Below are 22,566 nucleotides of genomic sequence, written 5' to 3'. Positions count from 1 at the left end.
AAATTGGTCCACCCACACAGACAGCATTGTGAAGAAGGCGCAGCAGCGCCTCTTCAACCTCAGGAGGCTGAAGAAATTTGTCTTGTCACCAAAAGCACTCACAAACTTCTACAGATGCACAATCGAGAGCATCCTGTCGGGCTGTATCACCGCCTGGTACGGAAACTGCTCCGCCCACAACCGTAAGGCTCTCCAGAGGGTAGTGAGGTCTGCACAACGCATCACCGGGTGCAAACTACCTTCCAGGACACCTACACCACCCGATGTCACAGGAAGGCCATAAAGATCATCAAGGACAACAACCACCCGAGCCACTGCCTGTTCACCCCGCTATCATCCAGAAGGCGAGGTCAGTACAGGTGCATCAAAGCTGGGACCGAGAGACTGAAAAACAACTTCTATCTCAAGGCCATCAGACTGCTAAACAGCCACCACTAACATTGAGTGGCTGCTGCCAACACACTGACTCAACTCCAGCCACTTTAATAATGGGAATTGATGGGAATTGATGTAAAATATATCACTAGCCACTTTAAACAATGCTACTTAATATAATGTTTACATACCCTAAATTATTTATCTCATATGTATACGTATATACTGTACTCTATATCATCTACTGCATCTTTATGTAATACATGTATCACTAGCCACTTTAAACTATGCCACTTTGTTTACATACTCATCTCATATGTCTTGTGTCTCCTGACCCCTCCTGTCTCAGCCTCCAGTATTTATGCTGCAGTAGTTTGTGTCGGGGGGGCTAGGGTCAGTTTGTTATATCTGGAGTACTTCTCCTGTCCTATTCGGTGTCCTGTGTGAATCTAAGTGTGCGTTCTCTAATTCTCTCCTTCTCTCTTTCTTTCTCTCTCTCGGAGGACCTGAGCCCTAGGACCATGCCGCAGGACTACCTGACATGATGACTCCTTGCTGTCCCCAGTCCACCTGGCAGTGCTGCTGCTCCAGTTTCAACTGACCTAAGCCCTAGGACCATGCCCCAGGACTACCTGACATGATGACTCCTTGCTGTCCCCAGTCCACCTGACCGTGCTGCTGCTCCAGTTGCAACTGTTCTGCCTTATTATTATTCGACCATGCTGGTCATTTATGAACATTTGAACATCTTGGCCATGTTCTGTTATAATCTCCACCCGGCACAGCCAGAAGAGGACTGGCCACCCCACATAGCCTGGTTCCTCTCTAGGTTTCTTCCTAGGTTTTGGCCTTTCTAGGGAGTTTTTCCTAGCCACCGTGCTTCTACACCTGCATTGCTTGCTGTTTGGGGTTTTAGGCTGAGTTTCTGTACAGCACTTTGAGATATCAGCTGATGTACGAAGGGCTATATAAATACATATGATTTGATTTGATTTGATATGTATATACTGTACTCGATACCATCTACTGCATCTTGCCCATGCCGCTCTGTACCATCACTCATTCACATATCTTTACGTACCTATTCTTTATCCCTTTACACTTGTGTGTATAAGGTAGTAGTTTTGGAATTGTTAGCTAGATTACTCGTTGGTTATTACTGCATTGTCGGAACTAGAAGCACAAGCATTTCGCTACACGCTACACTCACTCTGCTAACCATGTGTATGTCACAAATAAATTTGATTTGATTTGAGAGGCTTCCATTAAAGAACACCCTCTGTGTTCTGCTAGACAGGTAACTCTTTATCAATATAGCGGGGAGTGTAAAGCCATAACACATACGTTTTTCCAGCAGCAGACTATGATTGATAATGTCAAAAGCTGCACTAATGTCTAACAAAACAGCCCCCACAATCTTCAAATCATCAATTTCTCTCAGCGAATCATTAGTCATTTGTGCTTGTTGAATGTCCTTCCCTATATGCGTGTTGAAGTTCTCATTACACACCACAGACCAGCTAATACTTTTTACATCATCAACATAAGCATCCCTACAAAACATATTGTATGACCTCTTATACACTATATTAGGCCCAGCCTTTGGAACTTTGGTTTTCCAAGATATGTCTACTACATTGTGATCACTACATCCGGTGGATTTGGATACTGCTTTAAAGCAAATTTCTTCAGCATTAGTAAAGATGTGATCAATACATGTTCATGATTTCATTCCTGTGCTGTTTGTATATACCCTGCTAGGTTGACTGATAACCTGAACCAGGTTGCAGCCTCTGGTTACAGTTTGAAGCTTTTCTTGGTTGGGAAGCTTGGTGAAAGCCAGTCAATATTGAAATCACCCAGAATATATACATCTCTGTTTATATCACATACATTATCAAGCATTTCACACATATTATCTAGACACTGACTGTTAGTACTTGGTCTATAGTAGCTTCCCACAAAAATGGGCTTTAGGTGAGGCAGATGAACCTGTAGCCATATTACTTCAACAGTATTTATCATGAGACCCTCTCTAAGCTTTACAGGAATGTGGTTCTGAATATAGACCGCCATTGGCATTCTTGTATTTTCTGTAAATGTTATAACCATGCATTTATACCACTGTATCATCAAAGGTATCATCGAAGTGAGTTTCAGAGAATGTCAGAATATGAATGTCATCTGTTACTAGCAAGTTATTGACTTAATGAACCTTGTTTCTTAGGCTACATATGTTAACGTGGGCTATTTTTAGCACTTTTCTGGGATGCTTGATTGTTTTCATTGCTTTACTGGGAAGCATAGCAGAAGTAGACATGCTCATGCAATTTATGTTAGTGCAGGGTGAGCTGGACTTCCTACTATGGCACACTGCCTCAGTGCTAACAGCTCATAGGCACTTGATTACTGCATAAAATAGCTGTGGGATCAGCAGAGGCGTGCAGAGCAGTTAGAAGGACATACATTAGGTTACTTACATTGTGTTTTCCAATGCCCCTGGGACAATGTACGTACATTTGCTGAAGCATTATGACAACTCAGCAACACAATGATAGGGATTAACTGAGCTGGGCTTGGGTCATTGATAAGTCATTGTCTCAACGCAGCCTTATAATGCTGTGAAAGGGTCCAGGAACCCAAATGATTTGGGTGGATCCCATCCTTCTTATAAAACAAGCTTTGTTTCCAGAAGGTATCAAAATTGTCACTAAATGTTACTCCCACATAATGTCATTGAATCCCACATGAACTATGAAAGACTACATTTTCTGATGCTGGTTTAAAATGTTTGGGAGCAGCTTATCGATGTATCATTTGAATCATTTGTATGTTTGAGTAATTTGTATGTTTTAAGATAATGGATAAAATGTTCCACTCTGAAATTGTATAACAGTGTGAAATGTTTGAGAATCATAAGAAGATAAATCTGAGGATGTGTGTAGATCTGTTAGAGTCATAATACTAGGGTATTATGTTCTTTAGTAGGGATGTAAGCAGAGTGGAGTTGTAAAACAGATGATAGAAAAACATTTGAGGTTTTCAAACCAACAGGGCCCCAACGGGGGAGGGGATGTGAAAGCCTTGAAGAATGTGACAAGATTGATGGTTCTTTCTGTATAATGTGGTCAGTGGAAAAAATACTGGCTGTTTGAGTTGTTTGAGTAGCCTAAAGATAGGAATGTGTGTGTATTATAAAAGGACTGGGTCCTAATTTTTTACTTTAGAGCTCTCGTGAATAAACTGTACGAACCTTTTGCAAAATCTGAGAGACTTTGCCCAATTATTATTGAACCCAGGGTCTTACAAACCTCTGGAAATTGGTCAAAGATTAAAGGATTGTTGAATTATCATTACTGGGATTGAAAATTCTCGTGACAAAGGTGCAGGTAGATCAGGCACCAGTGCAGTGAAGCTATTCCTTATGTCAATCTGCTCTGAACCTTTCGCAGTCACTTCTGTCCGCTTAGCAGCATGCCGCTGCCTTCAGCTTCCACGACTTGTGACATGGAACCAGTGCTGATTGGAACAGTCTTTTTGCTGTTCTCTGTCTACTTCATTACAAGAGGAAGGAGGATAAGCAGATGGAGGCAATACTTTGTAGAAGCATCTTTGACAATGAGTCTTTCTGGGTAAGTCGCTTTCCACACCTGGATTGTGCAACATTTGCTAATTATTATTTTCAAAATTCTTCAAGCTCTGTCAAATTGCTTTTTCATCATTGCTAGACAACCATTTTCAGGTCTTGCCATAGATTTTCAAGTAACTTTAAGTCAAAACTGCAACGTAGCCACTCAGGAACTTTCATTGTCTTCTTGTTAAGTAATTCCAGTGTAAAATTGGCCTTGTGTTTTAGGTTGCCCTTCTGAAAGGTGAATTCATCCCAGTGTCTGGTGGAAAGTAGGCTGATACAGGTTTTCCTCTCGGATTTTGCCTGTGCTTAGCTTTATTCCAATTATTTTTCTAACCTGAAAAACTCCCCAGTCCTTATTGATTACAAGCATACTCATAACATGATGCAGCCACCACTATGCTTGAAAATATGGAAAGTGGAACTCAATAATGTGTTGTAATGGATTTGCCCCAAACATAACACTTTGTATTTAGGACAAAAAGTGAATTGTTTTGCCACATTTTTTTGCAGTATTACTTTAGTGCCTTGTTGCAAACGGAATGCATGTTTTGGAATAGTTTTATTCTGTACAAGCTTCCTTCTTTTCACTCTGTCAATTAAGGTTAAACTCTAACACTTTTAAAGTCACCATGGCCTCATGGTGAAATCCCTGAGCGGTTTCCTTCAACTGAGTTAGGAAGGATGCCTATATCTTTGTAGTGACTGGGTGTATTGATACACCATTAAAAGTGTAATTAATAACTTTACCATGCTCAAAGGGATATTCAATGTGTGCTTTTTTTTTTACCCATCTACCAGTAAGTGCCCTTCTTTGCAAAGCATTAGAACACCTCCCTGTAATTTGTGGTTAAATCTGTGTTTGAAATGTACTGCTCAACTGAGGGACCATACATTTGAATGTGTAGGATACAGAGAGGAGGTAGTCATGCAAAAATCATGTTGAACACTATTATTGCACACAGAGTGAGTACATGCAATTCATTATGTGACTTGTGAAGCACATTTTTACCCCTGAACTTATTTAGGCTTGCAATAACAAAGGAGTTGAAAACGTATTTACTCAAGACATTGCAAATGTACATTTTTTATTTATTTGTAAACATTTGGAAAAACATAATTCCACTTAGAAAGTAAGGGGTATTGTGTGTATGCCAGTGACATAAAGTCTCAATCTAATCCATGTTAAATTCAAGCTGTAACACAAGAAAAACACATTTAAAGTCAAGGGGTGTGAATACTTTCTGAAGGCACTATAAAATACTCATGTGTTTTGTTGTCGTGTTGAGTGTCTTTACACAATGGAATAAAAATGTGTGTAATTCCTATTGAGATGAGTGTGGTGTCATATCAAAGAAGAGGTTGTGCTCTTTTAAACTAAGCTAACTTGTAATTATAATTTATTCTTTGTTTTTAGCTATGTCTATTTGTTTGAAATGTGTGATGAAATTGGCTTGATTTTAAAAAATCTCAGTAATCTACCGCAGCATTAAGGAATTCTATTGGGGTCTAAAGGGTTAAATAGCCTTTTCTGAACCTTTATTGTGCAGTAAATCATTGAATGGTAACTCAACCCATAGACAATGAGTCCTAGGGCTGTGGCAGTCGTGACATATTGGCACCCGGTGATTGTCAAGCAAATAACTTCCGGCCTCACGTTAAACAATATAAAACACACTTAGCATCTCCTGTCTTCCATGTATAGCCTGCAAGCCACTGATGCAGACCTTTGGAACGTCTATATTTTAAAAAAAGTCAAATCCATGTAATATAGCCTACACCATCACCATAAATCCATTATTTATATTGACAGGTCTAAAGAAAGATGATATGAATAAAATCTAGTCTATTTCAGAAGAATAGAATAGCATTCTATGCGTTGTCCTTATTTTAGGCCCTGATTTAGGTACAGTTGAAGTCAGAAGTTTACGAACACTTAGGTTGGAGTCTTAAAACTCGTTTTTCAACCACTAACAAACTATAGTTTTGGGAAGTCGGTTAGGACATCTACTTTGTGCATGACACAAGTGATTTTTACAACAATTGTTAACAGACAGGTTATTTCACTTATAATTCACTGTATCACAGTTCCAGTGGGTCAGAAATGTATATACACTAAGTTGACTGTGCCTTTAAACAGCTTGGAAAATTCCAGAAAATTATGTCATGGCTTTAGAAGTTTCTGATAGGCTAATTGACATCATTTGAGTCAATTGGAGTTGTACCTGTGGATGTATTTCAAGGCCTACGTTCAAACTCAGTGCCTCTTTCCTTGACATCATGGGAAAATCAAAATAAATCAGCCAATACCCCAATACCTCATCCATGGGAGCAATTTCCAAACGTCTGAAGGTAACACATTCATCTGTACAAACAATGGTATGCAAGTATAAACACCATGGGATCAACCAGTTGTCATACCTCTCAGGAAGGGGACGTGTTCTGTCTCCTAGAGATGAACTTACTTTTGTGTGAAAAGTGCAAATTAATCCCAGAACATAAGCAACGGAACTTGTGAAGATGCTGGAGGAAACAGGTACAAAAGTATCTATATCCACAGTAAAACAAGTCCTATAACCTGAAAGGATGTTCAGCAAGGAAAAGGCCACTGCTCCAAAACCGCCATAAATGTCACACCCTGACCTCAGAGATCCTTTTAATTCTCTATTTGGTTAGCTCAGGGTGTGGCTAGGGTGGGCAAATCTATGTTTTCCACTTCTTTGTTGGCCTGGAATGGTTCCCAATCAGAGGCAGCTGTCTATCGTTGTCTCTGATTGGGGATCATATTTAGGCAGCCTTATCCCACCTGTTGTTTGTGGGATCTTGTTTTTGTGTAACTGCCTGTGAGCAGCCCAGAACCTCACGTTTCGTTTTCTTCTGGTGCGTTTCATATTTATTAAACATGTGGAACTCTAAGTACCCTGCGCCTTGGTCTAATCATTCAGACGATCGTGACAATAAAAAAGCCAGACTAAGGTTTGCAACTGCACATGGGGACAAGGATCATACTTTTTGGAGAAATGTCCTCTGGTCTGATAAAACAAAAATAGAACTGTTTGGCCGTAATGACCATCGTACTGGTTTTAATGACATCACAAAATAGAAAACAATATGACATTAGTTTTCTATAGCTCCCCACTCACCATTCCTCACATTCTTATATTAGAAATATTGATCCAGTATTCACTTTTGGATGTGTTAGAGTTTCGACGGGAAAAGCTGTCTGTTAACAAAGTTTTTCCTTTGGTTGATACTAAAGGGGGAGAAAGAGCCCCCCTTCTCCTGTAATTTACAACAGGGTGTGAACTGTCATACCGGCCCAGTTCCCTCCTCCCCTTTTCTGTGGGTGACAGAAGGTCTGGTCTTGTCAACCATTGTCAAGCTGATCTGACCCATTGTGATCCTCACAGGGCAGTTAGGACAAATACAGTGCCTTGCGAAAGTATTCGGCCCCCTTGAACTTTGCGACCTTTTGCCACATTTCAGGCTTCAAACATAAAGATATAAAACTGTATTTTTTGTGAAGAATCAACAACAAGTGGGACACAATCATGAAGTGGAACGACATTTATTGGATATTTCAAACTTTTTTAACAAATCAAAAACTGAAAAATTGGGCGTGCAAAATTATTCAGCCCCCTTAAGTTAATACTTTGTAGCGCCACCTTTTGCTGCGATTACAGCTGTAAGTCGCTTGGGGTATGTCTCTATCAGTTTTGCACATCGAGAGACTGACATTTTTTCCCATTCCTCCTTGCACAACAGCTCGAGCTCAGTGAGGTTGGATTTGTGAACAGCAGTTTTCAGTTCTTTCCACAGATTCTCGATTGGATTCAGGTCTGGACTTTGACTTGGCCATTCTAACACCTGGATATGTTTATTTTTGAACCATTCCATTGTAGATTTTGCTTTATGTTTTGGATCATTGTCTTGTTGGAAGACAAATCTCCGTCCCAGTCTCAGGTCTTTTGCAGACTCCATCAGGTTTTCTTCCAGAATGGTCCTGTATTTGGCTCCATCCATCTTCCCATCAATTTTAACCATCTTCCCTGTCCCTGCTGAAGAAAAGCAGGCCCAAACCATGATGCTGCCACCACCATGTTTGATAGTGGGGATGGTGTGTTCAGCTGTGTTGCTTTTACGCCAAACATAACGTTTTGCATTGTTGCCAAAAAGTTCCATTTTGGTTTCATCTGACCAGAGCACCTTCTTCCACATGTTTGGTGTGTCTCCCAGGTGGCTTGTGGCAAACTTTAAACAACACTTTTTATGGATATCTTTAAGAAATGGCTTTCTTCTTGCCACTCTTCCATAAAGGCCAGATTTGTGCAATATACGACTTGATTGTTGTCCTACGGACAGAGTCTCCCACCTCAGCTGTAGATCTCTGCAGTTCATCCAGAGTGATCATGGGCCTCTTGGCTGCATCTCTGATCAGTCTTCTCCTTGTATGAGCTGAAAGTTTAGAGGGACGGCCAGGTCTTGGTAGATTTGCAGTGGTCTGATACTCCTTCCATTTCAATATTATCGCTTGCACAGTGCTCCTTGGGATGTTTAAAGCTTGGGAAATCTTTTTGTATCCAAATCCGGCTTTAAACTTCTTCACAACAGTATCTCGGACCTGCCTGGTGTGTTCCTCGTTCTTCATGATGCTCTCTGCGCTTTTAACGGACCTCTGAGACTATCACAGTGCAGGTGCATTTATACGGAGACTTGATTACACACAGGTGGATTGTATTTATCATCATTAGTCATTTAGGTCAACATTGGATCATTCAGAGATCCTCACTGAACTTCTGGAGAGAGTTTGCTGCACTGAAAGTAAAGGGGCTGAATAATTTTGCACGCCCAATTTTTCAGTTTTTGATTTGTTAAAAAAGTTTGAAATATCCAATAAATGTCGTTCCACTTCATGATTGTGCCCCACTTGTTGTTGATTCTTCACAAAAAATACAGTTTTATATCTTTATGTTTGAAGCCTGAAATGTGGCAAAAGGTCGCAAAGTTCAAGGGGGCCGAATACTTTCGCAAAGCACTGTATATTAAAAAATATATATTCTCAGCTCCACTACTTCCCATGGCTATGCTCAATGGGTTCCCCTGAATGAATAAAAGTCAAACAAAATATAAGTCCTGGATGGCAGGGAGCTCAGATCCAGCGGTGTACTGGGTTGTACGCAGTACCCTCTGTAGCACCTTACCGTCGGATGCCAGGCAGTTGCCATACCAAGCAGTGATGCAGCCAGTCAAGATGCTCTCAATGGTGCAGCTGTAGAACTTATTGAGGATCTGATGGCACATGCCAATCTTTTCAACCTCCCGGGGTGGGAAGACGCATTGTGTTGCCCTCTTCACAACTGTGTTGGTGTGTTTAGACTATGGTTGTCACAATAACAGTATGGCAAGGAAACAGTAGGATAACTAATTCAAACCTTACACGAATAGGTTCTCCTACTGCCACAGTTTGTATTTGTAATTGTATTTATTAGTGATCCCCATTAGCTGCTGCCTTGGCAACAGCTACTCTTTCTGGCTCCCAAACACATTGAGGCACTTACATCATCTGTACCCGGTCAGATGGCAGACAGCGTGTATGGCATCGGGTGGGCGAGTGGTTTGCTGATGTCAACGTTGTGAACAGAGTGCCCTATGGTGGCGGTGGGGTTATGGTATGGGCAGGCGTAAGTTACAGACAATGAAAACAATTGCATTTTATCAATAATGCAGAGATACTAATACGATACTAATAATACGAGATCCTGAAATGGTGGTCACACCAGATACTGACTGGTTTTCTGAACCACGCCAATGACTTTTACATTTTTACCTTTATTTAACTAGGCAAGTCAGTTAAGAAAAAATTCTTATTTCCAATGAAGGCCTAGGAACACTGGGTTAACTGCCTTGTTCAGGGGCAGAACGACAGATTTTTACCTTGTCAGCTCAGGGATTCAATCTTGCAACCTTTTGGTTACAAGTCCAACGCTCTAACCACTAGGCTACCTGCCACCCCATAAATGAATATCTGTATTCCCAGGTATGTGAAATCCATAGATTAGGGCCTAATTAATATATTTAAATGGCCTTATATGAACTGTAACTCAGTAAAATCTTTGAACTTGTTGTATGTTGTGTTTATATTTGTGTTCAGTGTATAAACTGCTACAGACCTATATCTATCCTACCCTGCCTTTCTAAGGTCTTCGAAAGCCAAGTCAACAAACAGATTACCGACCATTTTGAATCTCACCATACCTTCTCTGCTATGCAATCTGGTTTCAGAGCTGGTCATGGGTGCACCTCAGCCACGCTCAAGGTCCTAAACGATATCTTAACCGCCATCGATAAGAAACATTACTGTGCAGCCGTATTCATTGATCTGGCCAAGGCTTTCGACTCTGTCAATCACCACATCCTCATCGGCAGACTCGACAGCCGTGGTTTCTCAAATGATTGCCTCGCCTGGTTCACCAACTACTTCTCTGATAGAGTTCAGTGTGTCAAATCGGAGGGTCTGCTGTCCGGACCCCTGGCAGTCTCTATGGGGGTGCCACAGGGTTCAATTCTTGGACCGACTCTCTTCTCTGTATACATCAATGATGTCGCTCTTGCTGCTGGTGAGTCTCTGATCCACCTCTACGCAGACGACACCATTCTGTATACTTCTGGCCCTTCTTTGGACACTGTGTTAACAACCCTCCAGGCAAGCTTCAATGCCATACAACTCTCCTTCCGTGGCCTCCAATTGCTCTTAAATACAAGTAAAACTAAATGCATGCTCTTCAACCGATCGCTGCCTGCACCTGCCCGCCTGTCCAACATCACTACTCTGGACGGCTCTGACTTGGACAACTACAAATACCAAATACCTTACGTGGACAGCTACAAATACCTAGGTGTCTGGTTTGTAAACTCTCCTTCCAGACGCACATCAAACATCTCCAATCCAAAGTGACATCTAGAATTGGCTTCCTATTTCACAACAAAGCATCCTTCACTCATGCTGCCAAACATACCCTTGTAAAACTGACCATCCTACCAATCCTCGACTTCGGCGATGTCATTTACAAAATAGCCTCCAATACCCTACTCAACAAATTGGATGCAGTCTATCACAGTGCAATCTGTTTTATCACCAAAGCCCCATATACTACCCACCATTGCGACCTGTAAGCTCTCGTTGGCTGGCCCTCGCTTCATACTCGTCGCCAAACCCACTGGCTCCATGTCATCTACAAGGTAGATGTACAAGGCTAGGTAAAGTCCCCCCTTATCTCAGCTCGCTGGTCACCATAGCATCTCCCACCTGTAGCACGCGCTCCAGCAGGTATATCTCTCTGGTCACCCCCAAAACCAATTCTTTCTTTGGCCGCCTCTCCTTCCAGTTCTCTGCTGCCAATGACTGGAACGAACTACAAAAATCTCTGAAACTGGAAACACTTATCTCCCTCACTAGCTGTAAGCACCAACTGTCAGAGCAGCTCACAGATTACTGCACCTGTACATAGCCCACCTATAATTTAGCCCAAACAACTACCTCTTTCCCTACTGTATTTATTTAATTAATTAATTTATTTTGCTCCTTTGCACCCCATTATTTTTATTTCTACTTTGCACATTCTTCCACAGCAAATCTACCATTCCAGTGTTTTACTTGCCACATTGTATTTACTTTGCCACCATGGCCTTTTTTTGCCTTTACCTCCCTTATCTCACGTCATTTGCTCACATCGTATATAGACTTGTTTATACTGTATTATTGACTGTATGTTTGTTTTACTCCATGTGTAACTCTGTGTCGTTGTATGTGTCGAACTGCTTTGCTTTATCCTGGCCAGGTCGCAATTGTAAATGAGAACTTGTTCTCAACTTGCCTACCTGGTTAAATAAAGGTGAAATGAAAAATAAATAAAAAATAAAGGGAAACGTTGTGTTTCATTATGGATTTATTTTTCCTGAATTTCACTGAGTAGGATAGTCCTCCCCTTCCTCCTCTAAGGAGACTCCACTGGTGCAATTGGTTCTGAGATGGAGAGTGAGCATGAGAATAGCTATATCAAATAAAAAGTCAGGTCATCTTTACAGCACACTTATAAGAATGCACACACGTACACCCCCCTTCTTTGTATTAAAAGATAACAGAAGGAAAAAACATGTTTGCTTTTTTGTTCCATCATGTTTGAAATGCAAGAGAAAGGACACACAGCATTATTCCAGCTTAGGCGCAATTTAGAGATTGCCCACTAGAAGGCAGCAGTGCACGTGCAAAGTTTTATACTGATCCAATGAACTATTGCATTTCTGTTTAAAATGTTGTGTCAAGACTGCCCAAATTTGCCTAATTGGTTTATAAATACATTTTCTAGTTTATAACTGTGCACTCTAAAACACTAACATGATATTATTTCACTGTAATAGCTACTGTAAATTGGACAGTGCAGTTAGATTAACAATAATTTAAGAGTTTTGACCATATCAGATATGTCTATGTACTGGGAAATGTTATTGTTACCTAAAATATCATGCTAATCACATTAGCACACGTTAGCTCAATTGTCTCGTTGGGGTACACCGATCCCGTAGAGGTCAAGGACTTGTAGGTAAGCATTTCACTGTAAGGTCTACTACACCTCTTGTATTCGGCGCATGTGACAAATAACATTTGATTTTATTTGATTTATGAGCTGATCTCAGTTGGCAGTAGAACACAGGGAGAGGACAGGTATGGCTGTTCATTGGCTGGTTCAGCCTTCCAGAATGTTCCACAGGCCCATGGCCTCCCCTCAGGCGTCAGCCAACCACTTGCTCCCAGGTCCATTACCCAGAATTATCCCTGAGGGCCGATGGGAAAGAGAATGGACTGGACTGAAAACAGGGATGGCAGGAAGCTGGATGGACAGGGAGAAGGGAGGGTGAGGAAGTAAGGAAGCCCAGGATGGCAAACTTCTGCGTGGAGGGGGGAAAGGAGAGGGGGCGAGAAGGAAAGTAGGATATGGATCACGGAGGAGAGAGAGTGAGAGGAGAGGGGGATTGCTGTAGGTGCTGGGCTAAAGACGAAAAACATTAAGTTTATCGATCCCGTTGAGGGAGCAGATATTTTTTGTATATGACAATTAAATATTCTTATGATTACAATAAAATACATATTCTTGCACTATATATCAGAAAATGATATTTCACCATTGTTTGCTCAGGCAAATTTGCCAAACTACCAATTATAACTCCTGCTTATAACCTTAGTGATGTAGGCAGCCAATGGCCTACTTCTATCTAAGATGTTAACACAGACTCACGTGAAATCACAAGCCCGAAGACTGAAATAAGACAAACATCTGTTTCCGATTCCACTTGAAATAACTACAAAACCCTGCAAGCTCCTGCACGTCATCTCTAGCTGACACCTTTGCTAACAGATATTGTGTCAATTTAAAACTTACACATGACAGTTCACAGAATTAGCCATTTAAAGAAATGTTGCCAATTTATTCATTACTATACTTAACTTTGATTCTTAGCTTTGTCTCGATTCGGCAGTCTCGTCTAGATCATCATGATCAGATCATAATCATAATTTGTAGTTCTTTATGATAGCCACATTAGCATTTCACTTTTGGGGGGTAAATACAGGTATATATATTGAAGATGAGTTTATTTCTTCTGCTCGTGTTGAGGTTCCAACCATTTCAAACATATAGCTCCCGGCTCACGTTTCCTGGGCTCTGAGATTCAGCCTGTGGTACTCTATAGGATTCTCACAATCCTAAAGGATATTGTGTCACCTGTACAGTGGCAATTTTAGCATGTACATCTTGGTGGGGCAAACAAAAAAATGTGGGATGCAGGCCAGCCAAGGAACAACACAACACTAAACAATACATTAATTGCACTATAACGGTGACAAATGGTGCCCACAAACTGTTAGGGCCTACATAAAGATGTCCCAACAGCAGTCCCAACACCTTACCACTGCTACAGTTCATTCCGCTTCATTTACTGCCTTTAAAAAAAACTTAACTGATATGGCTGACTTGCTTAAACAAATGTGGTTTCTAATGACAATTGAGACGCACAAACTATGGCATAAGGGGACGACAAGCGGATAAGAGAAAATCTGTAATTTCGATTAAGACATTAATGAGCGGGAGGCGACGGACGTAGTCAATATAACTATTTGTTCAGCCCTTTTGTAATGTACAGCAACGGGATTCATAACATGGGCCGATCTTACATATAAACAGACAATGAAAGCTCTTACAATATTTGATGATTACATTTTTCTAAAACCGGTTATAGGCAAACAATCACACACCGGCCACAAAGATGTGTTTACAATACTGCGTTGGTGAAAACAGACCAAATTATTACGGTGAGGCACATGGGCTACTAACAGCTTCCTACACAACATACACTTACAGTAGTATTACTTTAGCTACAGTATCTCTCTGGCATCCTATATAATTTATGAAGCAGCACAAGATATTTTTGGACTCACGGCTGTCCTTCATGAGCAAATTTTGTCATCAAAGAGAAAGATGCCGGATTTAGAATTCCGAGTTGAATGACCGTTTAAAACGGGTTTTTTTTCCCAGTCGTAGCTTGTTTTTCCCGAGTGCCCAGTTGTCTTGAACTCACAGTTAGCCACTGAATCCTTCCCAAACACTCATTGTTGAATTTGCGATTTCCAACTACTGTTTATGTCCAATGAACACCGAGACGTTTTATCTCTGATTTCTCTTCAAATGACAAGGATTGAAAAGGATTTGATTGTTGACTTGATTCATGGTGACGACTGCTAGCTAAGATTTTGAAAGTATGATGTTGACATGATATGTCCAACCAAAGCTACTGTAGCTATAATGGGATTGGATGTCATTCTATCTGCGGCCAATGACCTTGAGCCTTATTGGATGGTCACTTCTAATATAACTATATGGCAGAACCCAAGGGGCAATAAACTATCAAAATAAAGAAAGTCGCACACTCCATGTATCTTCCAGCGTTTGAATGGGTATTTACCAACATTTCGGCATCACTGTGCCTTCCTCAGGGGGCAAACCATTTTGAGCTCTAACCTTAGAATTGAGGATGACGTACTGTCCCATGAGTGACAGACAACTGAGCCAATCAGGCACAACACTGTATTTTCTGTACAGAAACCCAGCCTAAAACCCCAAACAGCAAGCAATGCATGTGTAGAAGCACGGTGGCTAGGAAAAACTCCCTAGAAAGGCCAGAACCTAAGAAGAAACCTAGAGAAACCTAGAGAGGCACACCTGCATTTGTGTAGTTCCTCCCATTCTTCTCTGCAGATCCTCTCAAGCTCTGTCAGGTTGAATGGGGAGCACCACCGCACAGCTATTTTCAGGTCTCTACAGAGATGTTCAATCGGGTTCAAGTCCGGGCTCTGGCTGGGCCACTCAAGGACATTCAGAGACATATCCCGAAGCAACTCCTGCGTCGTCTTGGCTGTGTGCTTAGAGTCATTGTCCTGTTGGAAGGTGAACCTTTGCCCCAGTCAGAGGTCCTGAGTACAGTGGAGCCGCTTTTCATCCAGGATCTCTCTGTACTTTACTCTGTTCATCTTTCCCTCGATCCTGACTAGTCTCCAAGTCCCTGCCGCTGAAAATCATCCTTACAGCATGATTCAACCACTACCATGCTTCACCGTAGGGATGCTGCCTCCAGACGTGACGCTTGGCATTCATGCCAAATAGTTCCATTTTGGTTTCATCCGACCAGATAATATTTTTTCTCATGGTCTGAGAGTCCTTTAGGTGCCTTTTGGTAAACTCCATGTGGGCTGTCATGTGCCTTTAACTGAGAAGTGGCTTCCGTCTGGCCACTCTACCATAAAGGCCTGATTGCTGGAGTGCTAAAGAGATGGTTGTCCTTCTGAAAAATTCTCCCATTTTCACAGAGAAACTATGGAGCTCTGTCAGAGTGACCATCAGGTTCTTGGTCACCTCCCTGACCAAGGCCCTTCTCCTCCAATTGCTCAGTTTGGCTCAGTTTCCATTTAAGAATGATGAGGTATGATCAAAATCTATTCATCTCTGGTATTGGTATGAACCGTGACTAAACTATTCAATTTCCCTTCACTTCATAACCTCAAAGTGAGCTTCAGAGAGTTGGGATTCCATTCATTTTCCCTTTCATACCCAGAGCTCACCTCCACACCCCAATCCTGCCAGCCTAGAAATTAAAACTAGAACATTAGGACTGTGTCCGAAATGGAACCCTATTCCCTATGTAGTGCACCAATTTTGAATAGAGCCGATAGGACACAGACTAGTTGTTTTCATGATTTCCCCGATAGATATCTTCAGAGAAAATGAAAACTTCCATCCACTCCATTCAACCCCCGTTGTAGAAGAAGGAAAACTATCAAGATGACGGTTGATTATCCAGCCTTGTTCCTCCATTCAGAAGTCAGCTTGTTCCTCATTGAGTGGAACGACATGATAATGTATTCACCACCGTGAATAGAGAACGTCTATCTGAGAGTTAGGATAAAAGAACAATTAATGAGCCAGTGGAAGTCTGTTCGGGAAGAAACACACACAGACACAAACGTGCATGTGCATGCAAGCGCACAGGCAGGCAGACAGGCGCGCACACACACGCGCACACACACACACACGCACACACACACACACACACACACACACACACACACACACACACACACACACACACACACACACACACACACACACACACACACACACACACACACACACACACACACACACACACACACACACACACACACACACACACACACACACACACACACACACACCAGAGAATCTGATTAACAAGCAGTCAGGAATGAGATATTACAGAGAGAGAACATATCACACAGCTAGTTAGTTTAGCTCAAGCTTCCCCCCTATCTGCTAAGACAGTGAGTTATTATACTGGGTTCCACATGAGAGACTCAAATGACAGATTGTTTTGTGCAATCCTGTCTCGTCTTGCTTTGACTACTCATAAATCCTACATTCAACCTATGTTCCAATTCTCAGAACTTTGAGGTAAGGTAAAACAAAATTATTTTTGAAGACTGAAAATTGGATACAGAGCAAAGACATCCAAACAGGCTCAGTAGAGATACAGGTAGACTGAGAAAAATGAATATCTCTTTGTTGTCTTGTTTATGTTTACTTGGTTTTATAAATCAGTCTTCTTAACCTGGTTCTTCTACTCTATCCACCTAATGATACTCACACAAAGGCTGCTACTTCAGTCCCAGTATGTTGAGGGTTAATGATGTTTATTAAGGCTGATACTCTGGATACCCCACACAACCATCTGGATAGGTGTGTGTGTGTGTGGTAGTGTTTAACTACACTTGTGGGGACCAGACTTTGGACAAACTGGGGACATTTTGTTGGTCCCCACAAGGTCAAATGTTATTTCTATGGGGTTTAGGGTTAAGGTTAGAATTAGGTCTAGGGTTAGGAGCTCAGGTTAGTTTTAGTGTTAGGAGCTAGGGTGAGGGTTAAGGTTAGGTTTTTGGGTTAAGGTTAGGCTAAGGGTACAGGTTAGGGAAAATAGGATTTTGAATGGGACTGAATTGTGTGTCCCCACAAGTTTTGCTGCGCAATACTGTGTGTGTGTTTGGAGCTGTGTGTCTGGAGCTGTGTGTCTGGAGCTGTGTGCCTGGAGCTGTCAAATTACTTTTCCCAGGGTGCAAAGCGGTCTACAACTGAACCATATCCAATCAGATGGCCAAGTCCTCTGGCTTGCTGTAATGTCCCTTCTCTTCCCTCTTCTTTCCTCAGTTCAAGGTATTTTTCCTTTTATCAACACGTTCCCGATCTCTCCACTTCTAGACTCATTCCCTCTCTTCGACTCCATCCCTTTTCTTCACTCCCTCTTCTCTTCAGAAGTCACTCATTATTTTCTCCTGTGCTTGATCAACTCCCTCTCCAATCTTTGACTCATTCCCTCTTGGCTCCTCTTTCCTCCTGCTCCTCTCATTCCCATGAGTCTTGATTCCCTCTCCATTCTTGGAGTTTTAGGGTTATGCCACCCCTTGATCAGACGGAATCTGTGTGTGTGCAAGTGTGTGTGTGTGTGTGTGCGTGCTTGAGTGTGCTTCTCTAGAATGTCCAACAGTCCCTCAGTCTCAGGGTTATGGCACGCGTCATATGGGAAAAGCCCCTTACATCTCCCAACAGCCAGCAACATGACATTTAGAAAACACTTCAACAGCATCTAAAGAGCCCTGAAGCCCAATCTACAACCATAAAAAAATGAAGAGCCTCCAGCCAGAGAGTGACAGTTGTGTGTCTGGGGGGCAATCAATCCTCATAGGCTTTAAACTACAGCTTCGGTAGGGAGTGCAGACGGTGCACAGCTGGGTGTCTAGAGGGGTGTTGGCTGGTCTTTTAGGTTTGGTGTAGAGAAAGAGTGATATAACTAGTTCAAACGGTTTGTAGGCAAGCTTATGTGTATAAGGTGAAAGCGGTCCTCTCCTGTCGTTCAAAGATGAATGAAATCACAGACCATGTTCAACCAAGATAAACATGTACACACAGACACACACTTTGTACTATTCAACGACGATCACCCAGCTGGAACACAATGGCCCAGAGAACCCGCTCCTAAAGACCCTGTCACAGAATGTTGCCTAGCAACCCCATATCAACACCCCTCGGAATTCAAATGTATTTATTATTTTTTTCTTTATTTTTTTTTCTTTTACAGACAACAGTCATTCTGAAGGACGTGAGAGACAGGGTCCCCCTGTTACTGAAGCAACATTGAACAATCAAACAGTCTTGCCAACTCCTATTGACAATGACCATAGGAGTGGGTAAACCAGCACAAACAGATCTGGAACCAAGCTAACCCAGATTAACAGTACATCCTACACCTACACCCATTTCTCAAACTTCAAACACTAAATCAACTATCATTAAATAACAAAGCAAACAGCTTAAAATCCCTCTCATTCTGGTGTCACACCAACTGTACATAAACTACTAGAATTCTGTGTAAACTACACTGAACAAAAAATATAAACGCAACATCTAAAGTGTTAGTTCCATGTTTCATGAGCTGAACTGAAAGATCCCAGAAATGTTCCATAAACACAAAAAGCTGGTTTCTCTCAAATGTTGTGCACATATTTGTTTACATCCCTGTTAATGAGCATTTCTCCTTTTCCAAGATTATCCCATCCACCTGACAAGTGTGGCATATTAAGAAGCTGATTAAACAGCGCAATCATTACACAGGTGCACCTTGTGCTGGGGACAATAAAAGGCCACTCCACAGTGTGCGGTTTTGTCACACAACAAGATGCCACAAGCTGCCTACATTGTTTAAACTGCAGACCACATGCAACCACGCCAGCCCAGGGCTTCCACATCTGGCTTCTTCACCAGGGGGATCGTCTGAGACCAGCCATCCAGACAGCTGATGAAACTGTGGGTTTGCACTACCCGAGGAATTTCTGCACAAACTCCCTCAGCGAAGCTCAACTGCGTGCTCATCGTCCTCACTTGACCTGACTGCAGTTTGGCGTCGTAACCGACTTCAGTGGACAAAGGCACACCTTGAATGGACATTGGCACGCTGGAGAAGTGTGCTCTTCACAGATGAATCCTGGTTTTAACTGTACTGGGCAGATGGCAGATCGTGTATATGGTGTCGTGTGGGCAAGTGGTTTTCTGATGTCAACATTGTGAACAGAGTGCACCATTGTGGCGCTTGGGTTATGGTATGGGCAGGAATAAGCTACGGACAACGAACACAGTTGCATTTTATCAATGGCAATTTGAATGCACAGAGATACCATGACGAGATCCAGAGGCCAATTGTCGTGCCATCCATCCGCTGCCATCACCTCATGTTTCAGCATGATAATGCTTGATAATGCCCCATGTCGCAAGGATTTGTACACAATTCCTAGAAGCTGAAAATGTCCAAGGTCTTCCATTGCCTGCGTACTCACCAGACATGTCACCCATTGCGCATGTTTGGGATGCTCTGGATCGATGTGTATGACAGCATGTTCCAGTTCCCATCGATATACAGCAACTCCGCACAGCCATTGACAGGCCACAATTAACAGCCTGGTCAACTCTATGTGAAGATGCTGTGTCGCACTGCATGAGGCAAATGGTGTCACTGCAGATACGGACTGGTTTTCTGATCCACGCACCTACCTTTTTTTAAGGTGCCTGTGACGAACAGATGTATATCTGTATTTCTGGTCATGTGAAATCCATAGATTATGGCCTAATTAATGTATTTACATTTACTGATTTCCTTATATGAACTGTAACTCAGGTAAATCTTTGAAATTGTTGCTTGTTGCGTTTATATTTTTGTTTACAAGGAGGATACCAGACTTGTAAAACTATTTGAAAAGGGGTGCATGGCTCAATGTCTAACTTTTACTAAGTGCTCTATCTAGGTTTATATAAGTGTGCTGCCCTTTGCCAGGGCCTGTCCAATGAACCATAGGTTTACTCAGAAGCTAGAACAGTCTCCCCTCGCTCTTTAAACCCCAGGAACCGGAGGAGAGGAGAGACGGAGAGTGAGGGGAGGAAAAATAGAAGAGAGAGAGGTCAGAGGGAGAGTTAAGCATCAATGAGCTTTGAGAGGCATTGCGAGATTCTCTCAGGTGGAAGAGAGACCCTGAGTTTGGGATGGTTGGTGTGTGTGTGTGTGTGTGTGTGTGTGTGTGTGTGTGTGTGTGTGTGTGTGTGTGTGTGTGTGTGTGTGTGTGTGTGTGTGTGTGTGTGTGTGTGTGTGTGTGTGTGTGTGCAGACTTAAGTGGTCATTAAAAAAACCTGCTGCCCATAGTGCACTCTGTCCCTCTAAGCTCTTAAAACATTTAAGACCCCCAAAGGATTCTGAGTGCAAATGAGTCTGGGCAAGTTCCCTGAACAGATCTAGGATCAGCTTACTGTTTCCCCAATTCTAGTGGGAAACACGAAACTGACCTTGGATCAGCATCTAAAGGGGCAACCTCATCATACACTGCACTCTGTCGAATGGACACAGTGCAGTGGATAACAACAATGCAACAGATAACTAGGTATGGATAGTTTGTATAGACCAGTCCTAGCCCCAGTCCAGTTCAACTGTCCAGTCCACTTCACTAGAAAAGTACAGTACAGTAGCTAGCCAGGTCATCTGAGGAGAACAGGGTGCAAACAAGGTAAGACCATCATACAACGTTCAACAATGTTTTCTGCCTCTGAAAGGCCAAGTTACCTCGAGGGAGGAGAGAACGGGAGAGAGGGATTTACATGTACAGTGGGGCAAAAAAGTATTTAGTCAGCCACCAATTGTGCAAGTTCTCCCACTTAAAAAGATGAGAGGCCTGTAATTTTCATCATAGGTACACTTCAGACAAAATGAGAAAAAAAAATCCAGAAAATCACATTGTAGGATTTTTTATGAATTTATTTGCAAATTATGGTGGAAAATAAGTATTTGGTCAATAACAAAAGTTTATCTCAATACTTTGTTATATACCCTTTGTTGGCAATGACAGAGGTCAAACATTTTCTGTATGTCTTCACAAGGTTTTCACACACTGTTGGTATTTTGGCCCATTCCTCCATGCAGATCTCCTCTAGAGCAGTGATGTTTTGGGGCTGTTGCTGGGCAACACAGACTTTCAACTCCCTCCAAAGATTTTCTATGGGGTTGAGATCTGGAGACTGGCTAGGCCACTCCAGGACCTTGAAATGCTTCTTACGAAGCCACTCCTTCGTTGCCCAGCGGTGTGTTTGGGATCATTCGCATGCTGTAATAACCAGCCACGTTTCATCTTCAATGCCCTTGCTTTGGTTTTCACTCAAAATCTCACGATACATGGCCCCATTCATTCTTTCCTTTACACGGATCAGTAGTCCTGGTCCCTTTGCAGAAAAACAGCCCCGAAGCATGATGTTTCCACCCCCATGCTTCACAGTAGGTATGGTGTTCTTTGGATGCAACTCAGCATTCTTTGTCCTCCAAACACGACGAGTTGAGATTTTACCAAAAAGTTATATTTTGGTTTCATCTGACCATATGACATTCTCCCAATCTTCTTCTGGATCATCCAAATACTCTCTAGTAAACTTCAGATGGGCCTGGACATGTACTGGCTTAAGCAGGGGGACACGTCTGGCACTACAGGATTTGAGTCCCTGGCGGCGTACTGTGTTACTGATGGTAGGCTTTGTTACTTTGGTCCCAGCTCTCTGCAGGTCATTCACTAGGTCCCCCAGTGTGGTTCTGGGATTTTTGCTCACCGTTCTTGTGATCATTTTGACCCCACGGGGTGAGATCTTGCGTGGAGCCCCAGATCGAGGGAGATTATCAGTGGTCTTGTATGTCTTCTATTTCCTAATAATTGCTCCCACAGTTGATTTCTTCAAGCCAAGCTGCTTACCTATTGCAGATTCAGTCTTCCCAGCCTGGTGCAGGTCTACAATTTTGTTTCTGGTGTCCTTTGACAGCTCTTTGGTCTTGGCCATAGTGGAGTTTGGAGTGTGACTGTTTGAGGTTGTGGACAGGTGTCTTTTATACTGATAACAAGTTCA

The 22,566-nt window shown here is 42.2% G+C and overlaps 1 protein-coding gene across 3 annotated transcripts in view; it reads right to left on the bottom strand.

Moving 5' to 3' along the window:
- LOC139411287 (xylosyl- and glucuronyltransferase LARGE2s) overlaps positions 1–22,566 on the bottom strand; it is a 152,075-nt gene that overhangs the window by 99,050 nt on the left and 30,459 nt on the right. The window lies entirely within an intron of this gene.

This window comes from Oncorhynchus clarkii, chromosome 6 (assembly GCF_045791955.1).
Source record: "Oncorhynchus clarkii lewisi isolate Uvic-CL-2024 chromosome 6, UVic_Ocla_1.0, whole genome shotgun sequence".
Lineage (NCBI taxonomy): Eukaryota > Metazoa > Chordata > Actinopteri > Salmoniformes > Salmonidae > Oncorhynchus > Oncorhynchus clarkii.
Note: the sequence above shows the minus strand (reverse complement) of the source record. Positions and strands in the feature narration are given on the sequence as shown.